The sequence below is a fragment of the Gnatocerus cornutus genome, chromosome 9, assembly GCF_029298725.1.
Source record: "Gnatocerus cornutus isolate USDA-ARS CGAHR chromosome 9, icGnaCorn1.1, whole genome shotgun sequence".
Lineage (NCBI taxonomy): Eukaryota > Metazoa > Arthropoda > Insecta > Coleoptera > Tenebrionidae > Gnatocerus > Gnatocerus cornutus.
Genome location: NC_142241.1, coordinates 8,919,104 through 8,932,960, shown reverse-complemented (window position 1 = coordinate 8,932,960; position 13,857 = coordinate 8,919,104). Strand labels below are relative to the sequence as shown.

Sequence of the window (13,857 nt, the reverse complement as noted above, 5' to 3'; positions counted from 1 at the left end):
TGACTACAGTAAAATAGTCTCTACTGTAATCCAAAAAGTATAAATTTCCATTCAGAAACGTCCTTTATATCTTCGAACAAATCCACCCTTCTGAGAATCTCTCCACTGCGAATTCCAAGAAGAGAAAGAGTTTAAACTCGAAAGAAATGTACGAACTCGGAACTCAAGCCCTGTAAATTTTAATTAATGTTTTGAAGTACAAATATCCTGGCCAGTAATGCAACTCCAAATCGAAATTGACGTGAAATCTAAAACTGAACTGACATGCCAAAATACAGTCACCTAATCTAAATTACCACTGACGTTATTTAAATTGCAAATGGCAAAGGTGTAAACTGAGACAAATTAAACTAAATTGGATTAGATCTGAAACGCTCATATTATGTTTAGTAAAATTAGACTGGAAGTTGTTACACGAAATCTGACTGAAATGCATCAAGTTTGAACAATCTTTGCTGTGTAATGATTAATGAAATCTAAACTAAAAATTTACATAATAATTCTCAATTGGGGAAGTTTCATGCAGTTATTTCATTTATAACTTTGGGTGCAGTTATTAAACATGACGTTTGTAAGCGCTTCCGAGATGTATAATTGCGTTTTATTTGTTGTAATGACAAACAATGTCACTGAATGCTTTGATGTTTATCAAGAGAAAATGCATTATTGCCGGTCCCTATTCAACAAATTTTAGATGAAATTTGTACTGGAGCAGTGGAAAGTCACTTCTAAAGTAGAATTTACTGATTCTGAAGCCAGTTTTGTTCCATCATGTCAGAGGGCTCAGAAACATTTGGAAAATAAGTTTTTTTCTGCGGTTCTAGCAGTTTTTATGTGATACTCATTTGCGACAAGAAAATTATCTTTTTGGGCCGCCGTCCTTTTTTAACATTTTTCGAGATATACAGGTGTTTTTAAAATACATGTACAAAACAGTTCTGCGCTATTTTCGAAGAAACATGAAGTATGAGAAACCAGTTTTTAAATCAAAAACTGACCCCAAATTAATCCCAATCCACGTACTTTCTTCACCACTGGCAAAATCGCACCTGGAATGACTTGTTTTCTAAGCAACCAGCAATTCGATTTTTTGTTCACTCACAATATAAGGATTTATCAGTATGGACAACTAAAGGATTTTGCATATACCGATTTTTTTGACGTTTGGGCGAGTATTGGCGGTCCTTCAAGGATTCTCTAAGCGGTGGCGCCAGCTGTTTTAATTTCAGAATAAATCCAAACACGTCGTTTTAAATAAAAAGACACTAGAGAAGTAACTTATTGTGTAGGTATCCGAAAACTCACGTAGGCGATATTTTTCCAAGCAATAAATTTAAGTCCACGATTAAACAAAGGTGGTGGCCTCTAGTGTTCAGAAAACCAATAATTTGCTTGGCGCAAAACTTTGTTTTGAATTGTGCCATGTTACTGTTGGAAAAGTCATATTCGACTTGTTTGTTTTCATAAGGTTATTGGGGCACAGAAAAACACTGCTTTTAATTATAATTAACTAATTTACTATCGCATCCAACAGTAGCGACATCTACAAACAGTAGCGAGAAGAACCGCCAACGCCGTTGAAGGTCATAAAAAGCTGCGAGTCAACTTCAAAGGGGCCGACATGAGTTGTCCATACTGATAGATTCTTATATTGTGGTTCACTTCTAAATCAGTGGCGCACAAGAAAATTTATTGAAATTTTTGTGCAATTTTATTTCTAAAACAAAAAGACTTTTGCTAAAACTTTTTTCTAATAATGGACTAAATTTGTGACAAGGAATTACCACTCATTTAATATATGCATTTCAAAAACATCCTGTATAAATAGGCCGGAAAACAGTGTTTAGCGAGTAGGCTTCCAAAAAAGAAACTAGATATTTTTTTGTTTACCGGTTGGTATCGCACTCTCATCAATTAACAAGGAGTTTGCTGAAATAAATTAATAAAATAATAGAACTTTAAATAATAGAACTTTATTCTTGGCTGAAGTTTTTTAAAAGAGGTAAGAATGTTTTTATTTCCAACATACTAATAGTGCGATGCCAACCGTTAAACAATAAAACAAACGCCGTTTTCAGGTTTATTTACATATCGCCAAAAACATTAAAAAAGGACGACGGCCGAAAAATTACTATTTTAAAAGAGGTTAGAATGTTGTATTTTTAAAATAGTTACTAGGCAAGCCACCAAAGAGTAAAAGTCACTAGATCAGAAGAATTGTTTTTTTTTTTAAATAGTGTGGATTACACGTCCGAAACTGAGTTTTCGTGTTGCTACAACTCGGCTCCGCCTCGTCTTCGCAATTTCACTCAGACTTCCAAAAAAGCATTTTTCGGTTTTTCGGCCTTGTGATCTAAATTACTTGTAAACGTCTAGACAGTCAAACGTGACGTTTAGAATAGTTGGTTTTATTTTGATAGTTCTCATCACTGCATAAATGTCAATTGTATCAATTTCAGATCAGTTTTTCTAAAATATTATCAAAGTAGTAACTCTAGCGACAAGTTTTATACATCATTAAAAAGTTGATTTCACAAGTTTGATAATTTTCAAAAAAAAATGGAAGAAAATAAAGAATGTTGCCTACAGTAAAATCTTAAATCTCATTTTTCAAGAATATCTCTGAATCCAGGACCTGATGCAGCATTTTTTTTTTATTTTACAATAATTTCTCTAGTACAAATGTTTTTTTAAATTTGTTAAATAGTGTTATTAAATAACTGTTTTTGGACATGTTCATGCAGTTAGAAGAATTCCCTCGTGCTTTAAAAACTTTAAAACCAAAGCAATTAATGCCAAAACCCACATAGCAAAATAAATTGTACTAACTAATTACCGCGCAGAAGTAATTATTTTCCCATGTTAATTACCGTACGACAACAAAAAAGCGCAATAAAGCTTACACGAAACCGGAAACATTAAAACCGCAAACTGCAATTATACACTTATAATTCAAATGTAAAATCTGCGAACTGGGATCTTAGAACCAAAATTTTGTTAAACGAGTTTCAATCTACATTCACCAGTTCTACAGTTCGTTCCACCCTTTCATTATATAATTAAGTAATCTCCTAACAGCAATTGAATTGAGTTAGATGATAGAGAACCAGACATTCATTAAAGTGATCACGCTCTCCACTTAATAAAGAATAGAATTATCAATTCACAGTGCGAACGAGTTTTTTCTATTAATAAAGAGGTCTCGGGGTGACCTATATTGAGTATGAATATAGTTCAGCCAAGTTGGTCTGAACCACCATAAAATCATAAAAATTAGACGGCAACCGCAATCGGACAATTTGCGGTATTTTGTCATTTATGACGAGACATCTGGCCTGTTTAGGGATGCTGTTCTTATCGCAGGGTGCAAACTTGAGCAAATAAACCCTCATTATGTGCACTTGAGAATCTTTTGAAGCTGTCCCGTTGCGGTAACCCGCAAATTTTTATGCTTTTATGGCGGCTCAGACCAACTTGGCCGAACTATATCAGAGCGTTTAATATAAAAGCGACAGTTAGGCAACAAGTAAAACTCAGCAGGGTGCAATCAAATGATTTCTTTTATTATACTGTTTACTTTGAGCAGCGGGAGAAATTTTCTTTTGTCAGTTTTAATAAAAATATTCGAAGGAACGAAATGAGTGAAATTATATTTGGTTCGAACGAAACGACAGACTTGTATTATTAAATTATTAAAGTGCTCTGCTTTCGAGAGGCACTTTTTCTGTGGAGAAATAAAAATGCTAGCAAAAGCAACAGCTTGCAGTAGTATTGAATTTATGGAGTTGCCAGGCGTGGTAATGCCATGACTATTCTAAAGACTACATCTCAAGTATATGAATATACAGGGAGATCGTAAGGATAAATACAAGAAATTGATGTAATCATTGCACGTAATTCTGAAATGATTATCTCTCTATATTATAATGATATTAATTAAAATTTCCACAAATTTTGCATAATGGATCTAGAATTCAAATAAATGCATATTATGCATGTACACAATCTCATCAAAATTAATCAATGTTAATAAACGTTAAAATCATTAGCGACGAAACTACTGCTGACAGGCGTTTGCAGTGTTTATTAGTCATTACGTAGAATTATTTTCAAGTCAAAAGCAGACATCCATTTGTGCTCATGTAGCAATTTTTCGCGTGGGCTAGGCATGTTCGCCATCGACCAAAACAAGCACCCCTTTCAGGTGGTAAATTTAAATAGCCGTCCGACCAATCCACAACTTAGTTGGAAGCCACGTTGACAATTTTCCCACCGTTTGCATATTGATGGAGCATTACTAGACTCCGGGAACGTGGTGGAAAATAACGCACTCCTAACCCGCAACTCAACGACTTAAATTAATGAAAGAATGTTAAGATGTCGTGGAGGAGGCACAATAATTACTTATACCGACGTTAAAAAGATGACGGCGAAATGCAAATGCCGAGGTCCACTATTTTAATTAAAACCGTGCGGCAAATTTGCGAAAATTTCGTCGAAAGTGGGTCGTTTGAACTTCATAAAAATTCCCGTTTTCGATAACGTTGCAGCTGCTGACACGTTTTCACAAAAAAAACTAACGTCTGTTTGGATCCAACCCACGCACTGAAGAATAAGTACCTAAATTATCCACTTCACGAAGAAGCCGCACAAATTCCTGTCGTAAAGAGAATAATTTACGGGTAGTATATTGTTTAACTCGTCAAGTTTTTATCCTGGTACAGCAGGGGGTGACGATATTGCGCATTGATCCAAGAACTATGTGTTGTGGTGGCAGCCACGCGTTAAGAATACTGAACGTATAATATCGATCTAAAAATAATCGCCTCATTTTTAACATTTTAAGATGGAAATTCTTAACTGATAGAAAACAAGATTTTGGAGCCGAGTTTAACAAGCGGGTGGCTCCGAATTTGGGAAATTCTCTCGGGGATTCACAAATTTCCGGGTAATTGGTGACAAGTTTTGGGTTTAATGCAGTTGACATAAATTAGAATGTGGTAAAAACAGACACGTGGACTTGGAAATCATATTTAAATTTATTGCAAAGTGGTCAAATTACACTGACTATTGACGATTGATGACTTCATTGCACAATAATTCCGTTACGAAAACAGATCAATCAAGACTGAAGATTTCAGCCGGTTGGTTCACAAAGAAAGCGGAAATATACACAGGTGGGAATTACAGACATTTTTAATTAACTTTTAACACTGCACGAAAACAAAGAGTGAAACAATACAACCAACGTTAAAAGATTTTGCTCGAAAAATAATTCCGCAAATGTAATGTTATAAGCACGTTGAATTTTTATTTTTAGTAAACATAATAGCACGTTTCCGCGAATGTTTCGCACTTAAAATAAAACCTATTCACATGACCCGGATAGTAAAATTTTACAACACAAAAAATCCGTTTCGTTTCATTCGGTTTCGTTATCCTTATCAGCTCATCATTGCAAATCCAGACTGCAACGACAATAATTAAAAAGTCAATGTCATTCTGAAATCGGTTTAATCCTGTCCCTGTTGACACATCACGACTTTTCAATAATTGGAATTTATATTCTCCCTCCCGCAATTTGCCGGTTCTATTTAATATTCATTGGAGAACCGAACTGTGTGTAACTCCATAAATATATTAATTTTTCCACCGACTAAATTTATTTTCATTGCTTTAATAAAGGCTCGGGTCAGAAGAACCATATAAATATTTTGTTAGGAACAAGAACGCAGTGAAATGAAATAATTTCGTGTTTTTCAGTTTGGAAATGTCGATCTTTAATTACAAAAAATTTGAGATATTTTAAAATTGACGTTTCGCTTCGTTTTCAGCTAATGGTGAAAATGGTGGGATGTCAGTAACTCCATTATAAATCAGAGAGACAAACAAGCAATGTAATGGTCCTTTTTTCTCATAAATCATAGAATTGACACGAGTAATCACGATGCACCAGTTGTTACATTATGCTCGCTATGAATTGTGTTGAAAAACAAGCGTGTGGTAAAACAAACATTACTTTAAAAAATCAAGCATTTCTCATGAGCGACACGCCGAAAATTTAGCTTGATATATGAGTTTCTCGTGCACTGTTTATATACTTTCTTCAACCTCACACTCCAACGTGTCTTTTACTAAGATGTGCAGACCTCAAACCATAAATTACGTCTCCCTGTTGGCAAGATAGGTACATTTCTTGTGGAATATCCACTATATCTTAACTATCTCATCTGTCCTTTCTAATTCGCTATACAACAATTTATACTGTTGCGGTCCTGTAGTGCTAACTGTCATTACCATTAACACTAAAACTTTCTCTAATTGGGTGAGAGCAAAGCTTTCGGTGAAATCTTCAGGATTTATCACGGCAGTTTTGAATTAATCGCAAAAACGTACCAAAAATGGAAGCGAATTTAATAAATTTTTAATGAAGTGGAGCATAAAGGGGTGAATTAAATAGGAAATTCCGAGAACTGATTGTGTTTAATTGGGAAAGTTCCCATCCCTGTTCTTGCCCAACTTTTTCTGTGTTCGCCGACGTAAATTTGTGTGAATTTCATTTCGAAGTGGCTGCGGTTAAGTTATATTGCACTCAATAGCTTTCAATTTCAAATATTTGAAGCGTTTTGACGTCTCGAAATTTACAGCTCTCCATGTCAGCGTCAGAGTTACAATTTTTTAACTAATTAAATAAAATCCGTAGCAGTAGTTTGGTAATCGCACGGCTTTAGCCCCCGTGTTTGAGTTTTTAAATAAAGCGTTGGAAAAGTCCGACTTTTTTATCGTACCTTGCCATAAAAGCACTGCATTAGGCAACACGTCACGTCACGATTTGTCTCTTGCTGACACTTTAATGTTTTTGCCGACAAAGTTGTTTGTTACGTCTATACTTTGATAAAATGGTTTCTCTTCAGCATAACTTAACACCGGTCGCTCTTCATAAATCCATTTCAATCATCTTCCACATTGTTTGTGTTTACGAACATCCACTTTCGTTTTCAAAATAGGGTGGTCTGCTGTTCTCTTTCTGTCACTACAGTTTAGAAACGTTGTTACTGATGCATGCTAATATGTTGAATGTAACCCTCATCCGATAAACACTGGTGTGAATATTTCAGAAAATTATTTGCTTGTTTTGGTCAAAAATGGTGGATGCGCCGGGTTCGGTTTTAGTATTGGAGATCCGGAATCGTAATTCCATTTGGTTTTATTGAATTTTTAAAAGTGTAACCGCGATGTTTTTCATTCCCCACATAAATTGAGCAGAAGAGCTTTATTTGAAAATACTTAAGTGGTTTTGGTCCACGACATAATAGGATTAAGATACACTTCCCTGTTATTTATCGACTTTGCGCTTTTACCATTACTGCAGGCGAATTCCACACAATAAGAATGAATGAGCGGAAAATGTACTCTACAAGTTTGGGAAAGTGTAAACAGAAACTCCGCACACCTAACATCTGATGAAAATTTAATTCTCATGTAGGTACGGAGAAATTCATATGTTTGAAAAGCGGACCAGGAATGGGTAACTGTTCCTGTAATCAAATGTTTGCATAAGGTACAATTGAGAATTCCACTCTGTCTCTAAAATGGCAGTTTTATTGATTTATAAGAGATTCAATGGACAAAACGAAAGATTCGAGTTTGCAGATTGTATTGGGGATGCACTAAAAGTGCCGTTGTGGTCAATGGGATTGAAGTCGCTGGTAGCACAAAAGATAATTTGATCTGGGATTCACTGAAGATTACATTGGTAATGTTTAAAGCAAAAGAAAATTGCAGAAATGTTTGCTAACTACAATTTCCTCTTGCAGATTAATTTGACGTTAAACTTCACAATTATTATTATAAAAAGATTTCGGTTTAGAAATTATTACACTACTGCATACTTTACAGAACTCTAAAACTTTCGCAGCGATGATACAAACATCCAAGAAACTCCATAAAAGTCGAAACCAACTTCCAAACAAACTTAGTTTTGCAGTTGCACTCATAATTAAGGCTTGTAATCCAGTTCGTAAAAATTCACGTGTTGAATTCTTATGAACTTCGTTCCTCACTTTCTGTTCATGTATACTTTACTTTCTGAATTATACATATCAGTGAAACTATCAATCTTTGTCAGTTGAACGTGCTGCAGTTGCGTGCATTTCCCGCGAACTGTTTTCTCTTTGTAAGCACAAAATATGAACTGAACTTTGTAAAGCGGCAGGGCAAATCCATCACTTGCACCTAATGTTTTGGTTGGCAGATTAAGCCAGGACAATAGCAATTTGCGCGGTTGTAGCTGGAAAAGTTCAATATGTTCGGATGGATTTAAAATGTTATTATAGAGTCGCGTTTTTGGAATTATTTCAAAGCGGTAAAAGAGAACAAGACGTTTTGATAGTAACAGTGCTCCTAAGCTTAGTACGTTGCTACGAAAACAAGAACTTAATTAGATTTTTTGATCTACTGGATTAACGTTTCGAATGAAATTAAACGGATTGTTAATTATCTGTGAAGATGCAGAAATCATGTTAAATTTCACAATTTTTGCAACACATTTTTTGCCTCAAAAGTTTTAAACCCGTAAATTTAATTTTGAGTCATTCTTTGTAATTTTGCGCCATATAACGGGTCGTCAATAAGTCTTCCAAACTTTCGACAAACTGTTATAATTCAGAGATAACTGAATTAGTTAAACTTGGCCCATAGATCTTATGTATTGGAAGCAGATAATAATGTAGAGAGCAGGTCAGTTTTCGGGCAAACTTTCTTAAATTATGGCAAAGTTTAGGTTACCTATCATAAACTACAGAAAGGTGTTTTCACTTCTACAGGTTGGTGATAAATTTTCTTACGAATCTCACTCCTTTGCAGTTAATACCTCTGTTAGCTAGCAGTTATAAAAATTTATTAATGTCATATTTTATATAACACTTGTAATGTAATGATACTAAAATTCACTTTGAAAAGAAAGTAAAGTATGAGTTAATGATGGAGCATGATTCACAAGCTATTTGTAAATTTTCCGAGATATTTATTTAACGGATATTACGAGTTTTTGCTTCGTCTTGAAAATTAAAGCTTCTAAAATGTGTGACGTTCACTCTACAATTTTGTAATTTGATTAAATTAATGCAAGACTCAAAAATAGTAATTTCTCCAAATTTCATAACTGTAACACTTAAATTAGTGAAAGTACGAATTTTAGTAATGAATGTCCAAAATTTCTGCATTATGTCCAAACAAAAATTTCCAAAATTTGTGTCTTTTACTCCACAATTTTGCAATTTGGTAGAGTTAATATACGACTCAAAAGTAGTATTTCCCCGAAATTTTATTGCTCTAGCCTTAAAATTACTACTAGAAATACAAGTTTTAGTCAAAAAATTTTTGTTGGTGCTTAAAAAGTAAAATTTGTGTCTTTCGTTCTACAATTTTGGAATTTAGTGAAGTTAATAGACGACTCAAAAATAGTAACTTCTCTAAATTTCATAGCTGTAGCACTAAAATTACGAAAACTACGAATTTTAAGGGAGGATTTTTCATATTTCGAATTTGCCTTGAAAAAAAATATTCTAAAATTTGTGTCTTTCGATCTACAATGCTGCAATTTGCCAGAGTCAATGTACAATTGAAAACTAGTAATTTCCCGAAATTTCATAGCTGAAGCACTAAAATTAGCAAAGTAACGAATTTTTACCACCTACCTTGCAAAAATGTTTCTCAGACCAGCACACACACAATCAAAACGACTCTCTTCTCGAAAAGTCAAAACACAACTGATTTCAATAAAGAGATTAATAGGTAATTTTTAAATTGCTAATCACCGTTTTCTTCTTTAGCGAACAAAAAATTATCCGGTGGCGCGGAGGATTTGTCATATTTCGGATTTGCTTTGAAAATAAAAATTTCTAAAATTTGTGTCTTTCGTTCTACAACTTTGGAATTTAGTGAAGTTAATAGACAACTCAAAAATAGTAACTAATCCGAATTTCATAGCAGTAGCACTAAAATTACAAAAATTACGATTTTTAGTGAAATGACAAAAATTTTTGCATCGTGATCAAATACAAATTTCTAAAATTTGTGCCCATTGCCCTGCAATTTTGCAATTTGGTACAGTTAATATACGACTCTAAAGTAGCTCTAAAACTTCCCCAAATATCACAGCTGCAGCACTAAGATTGCTAGAAGTACGAATTTTAGTGAAAAAATTTTGTTGAGTTTTAAAAATTTTTTTTTCGTTCTACAACTTTGAAATTTAGTAGAGTTAATAAACGGTTCAAAAAAAGTAGCTTTCCTAGAATCTCGAAACGAAACGATCTCGAAAATTGTTGCAATTTGCTTAAGGTAATGCTTAAGTCAAAAATAGTAACTTTCACAACATTTTTAGCTGTAGCACTAAAATTAGAAAAAAAACGAATTATATCGAAGAAGTCGAAAATTTTTGCTTCATGTTAAAATTACAGTTTATAAAATCCGCGTCTTTCGCTCTACAATTTTGCAATTTGATTGTTTTAATACATTACTCAAAAATTGTAATTTTGTCAAATTTCATAGCTGTAGCACTAAAATCACCAAGTACGAAATGTACGAAGAATATTTTTTTATTTGTTGTAGTAAAGCGGAACAAATTGAATCCAGATCCTCTATTTTCGAGTTAATTTCGCTTTTCTGACCATCCCCTATAATTATGGACTTCGGCAAATTATTTGTGACCAAAAGAAAACCGTAATATTTCCAAGAAGAACATTAGCGATTCCGAATAATAAAGCAATAATCATAACAGCGAAGTAGAATGTTAATTTCTTTATGAGCACACTTCCTCAGCTCGACTTTTTCTTAATCTGGGTCATAGTCGTGAAGTCAAAAGTAGGTGTAAACATCGTCACAAAGATCATACACTGTTAAACGAAATTGTTTTTATTTCAAAAATGAAACGTAATTACCGGAAAATGGGTCAAGTTCTTTGCAACGACGTTATTACATTTGGAGATAAAATGTCAACTTCATTAAAAGCACATTTGGATTTGTCTTTTTCGGTACATGCCGTGTTCTAAGCTGGATTTAATTTTCTTTTGTGTTTTGCTTCCATTGCAGTACATTTAGCATATTCTTGTTACAAACGTACCTTCTTTCGCGCGGGATAATAAAGTTTATGATGCGATTCTCACCACGACGAATGAATTTTAATCGCGGCTTTGTGAGAGTAGCAAAATTGCGTTTAATTAAATTTGATTAAAAAACACTATTCATAAATGTTTTGTATGTACAACACAAGAAATTACAAAAGTAAGCCAGAATCCTCTAATTTCATTTTCAAGGTAACAACATCTACCTACAGAATAATATAATATGATAAATTAGTGCAGGTTCGGATTCTCGCTGTATAATTTTCCAGTTTCTTGGTTTTCATTACGTTATTTTTTACAAAATCATCTACCGAAATTAATTAGAGACCTGAGGAAAAATTAGATTCAAAATTACGCGTTTCGGTCATTAAGTTTGTGTTAAATTTACCTGGTTTTGTAGATTTCTTCAACGACAACTATTTTCTAGGATTTTGTTTTAATTTATAATGAATTGCTTAGAGACAGGATGATGAAATAATTACAAGCGGTACAGAAGACAGTTAATCTGCTGACAATCTTCTGCATTTGTGTAGAGATAAAATTCTTTGGTTGTATAATGAAAATATGAATCGCAAGCACGTTTAACAAATTATTCTCTCTGAAATTACCTTTATACTGTTGGGTTCATGAAATATTGTGCAAGCTTTAATACTCTTATTTTTGAATGAAAAAAGACCCTTTTTAATTCACTGAAATTTCCTAAAATAACAAACCATTTTTCAATGTGACGCTAAGTAACTGGAGTAAATTAATCACAGTGTAGACAAAGAAATTATTATACGCATTTTAGTATAATGTTATTAAATTATGTTCCAATGGTTTGTGTTCCATTTCTAACACATCGAAAATGCCCCATTTCTAAATTCTGGAAGTCCCTGATCGTAAACTCGCACTTTATCGGAAAGAGGTCGTAAATGAGAAGAAAATTAGTGGCAAAGTATCATGAATGCCAAACGCTGTCACAAAATGTTGCAAGGATTACCACTTTTTTATCGCACTTCGAGTGGCACCACATTTCTAACTGCTCCGCATAATACAAAATCAAACCCAATCAAGCAATCAATCTCTTCCTGTTTCAGATTTCCCCGAAGATAATCAAAGTTTCTGAAATCGAAGCGGATGTTGCATACATCTCTGTCCGAATCACGGCTCGAGGAAAAGCTTGCCCAGGTAACGAGAAAATCTAAATCACATTTTTTCATGTTTGCTCGTTTCGATGGATCAGTTTCGTTTCCACAAAGATACTCCCATATCTCGTTGGAAACCACAAAAGGAAAGCAGCAATTTCCACACTTTTCAACATTTTCTCGTATTGTTTACATGAGAATTGTCGAAACTTAATTTGCCGAGCTTGCACATTTTTGTTCATGCCCGCATCCGCTTGATAACGTCTGATGGTAAATTCGAGTGGAGTTTATATGATATTGACGCGACAGTGGCGTATATGTGATACCATACTTGTAAACCGACAGTTTGTTTGCAAGGCAAATGAAACGCAAATTTGATCGGAACAAAAGAGATTAGAGCGATGGGAATTAATTTTACAACATGTTTAAATTTATGGGTAATCAGACGAGACCAAGAGTCAAATGCATGTACGCCTTCCGGAAGGTTTTTTATTTTTTAATTCAATATAGCTAATGGGTTTGTTTTTCACGTTTGTTTGTTATTTTTGCCTCCGGACTGTTTTAACCGGTTTTAACAATTTTTGTAATTTGAAGTTCCCACCCACTGAAATCCTGTGTCATTAATGATTGCAGTTTCCGCAGAGTAAGAACTACCCGGAAAAAAACAAGATGACAGGTACAAATGATGCATCCAATGGGAAATGAACCTGAAAAACTTTCTCGTACTCGAGTAATAGATATCAAAATGTGGAGTCTTTCGACCTAATGGACCGATCGCAGACGATAACAGCTGCACAGTTTAAATTGAAAATATAGAATCGACTATGTAATCTCACACTAAATGTAAATCAATAACGAGCTCGCTCCGGTTATTTAATTTTCCTGCGACACTTTGAAAAATATGCAATTAATAAGTTTGTGGCGGCGATAAATTTAATAACATAAGTTTCCGCCCCTGGATTTTTCTGAATAAGTTTGAATACCCATTCGACACCAAAATCAGACACCTTTGACAGTCCGGAGCTTCCGCCGAGTGAAGCTTTGTGTCGCCAGATTTTATAATGTAAGAATTGGTAGGTAATATTTTTTCACAGAAAAACAAATTTTCCTGAAGATTGGAGCGAACACCTATTCATCCCATATTCTCTATCTACAAACGTTATGTAAGAAGTCTTTTTTATTTATGGCGTTCTTTTGTACAGCACAACTCTAGTAACTCGTTTACTTTGAGGATCACATCCTCCATTTTCTCGCTGCATATAAGATTATACTTACGATAAATATGCAAGAGCGTTTGTGCAGCTCCTGATTTCATAAAACAGTTTTACATGAACTATAAAACTTGGGTGGCGTCAAAACTGTGTTGCCATAAAACGAAGTAGCTGCATGTTTAGTTAATAGTGCACAGACGTGAAGAGACCATAATATTTGATACTTCCGATGATTGCTCGAGCGCTGCGTTATATTTCATGATATTTATAGTTCAAAAAGCATATGCTTATCATGGTAATAAAATCAAAGTTTTCCTCAAAAAAAAAAAAAACTTTTAGAACGTATTTTAATCACGTTTACGCGTCATATCAAAGCTCGGTGTTCTCTGATCCTGG

General features: G+C 34.1%; 1 protein-coding gene across 1 annotated transcript in view; it reads left to right on the top strand.

The window, feature by feature from the left end:
- Nucleotides 1–13,857, top strand: part of LOC148168612 (metabotropic glutamate receptor 2-like) — a 144,316-nt gene that overhangs the window by 27,549 nt on the left and 102,910 nt on the right. Inside the window, exon 2 of the mRNA XM_088046796.1 lies at nucleotides 12,203–12,293. The gene's annotated coding sequence lies outside the window, so the exon portion shown is untranslated. The remainder of the gene's footprint in view (nucleotides 1–12,202; nucleotides 12,294–13,857) is intronic.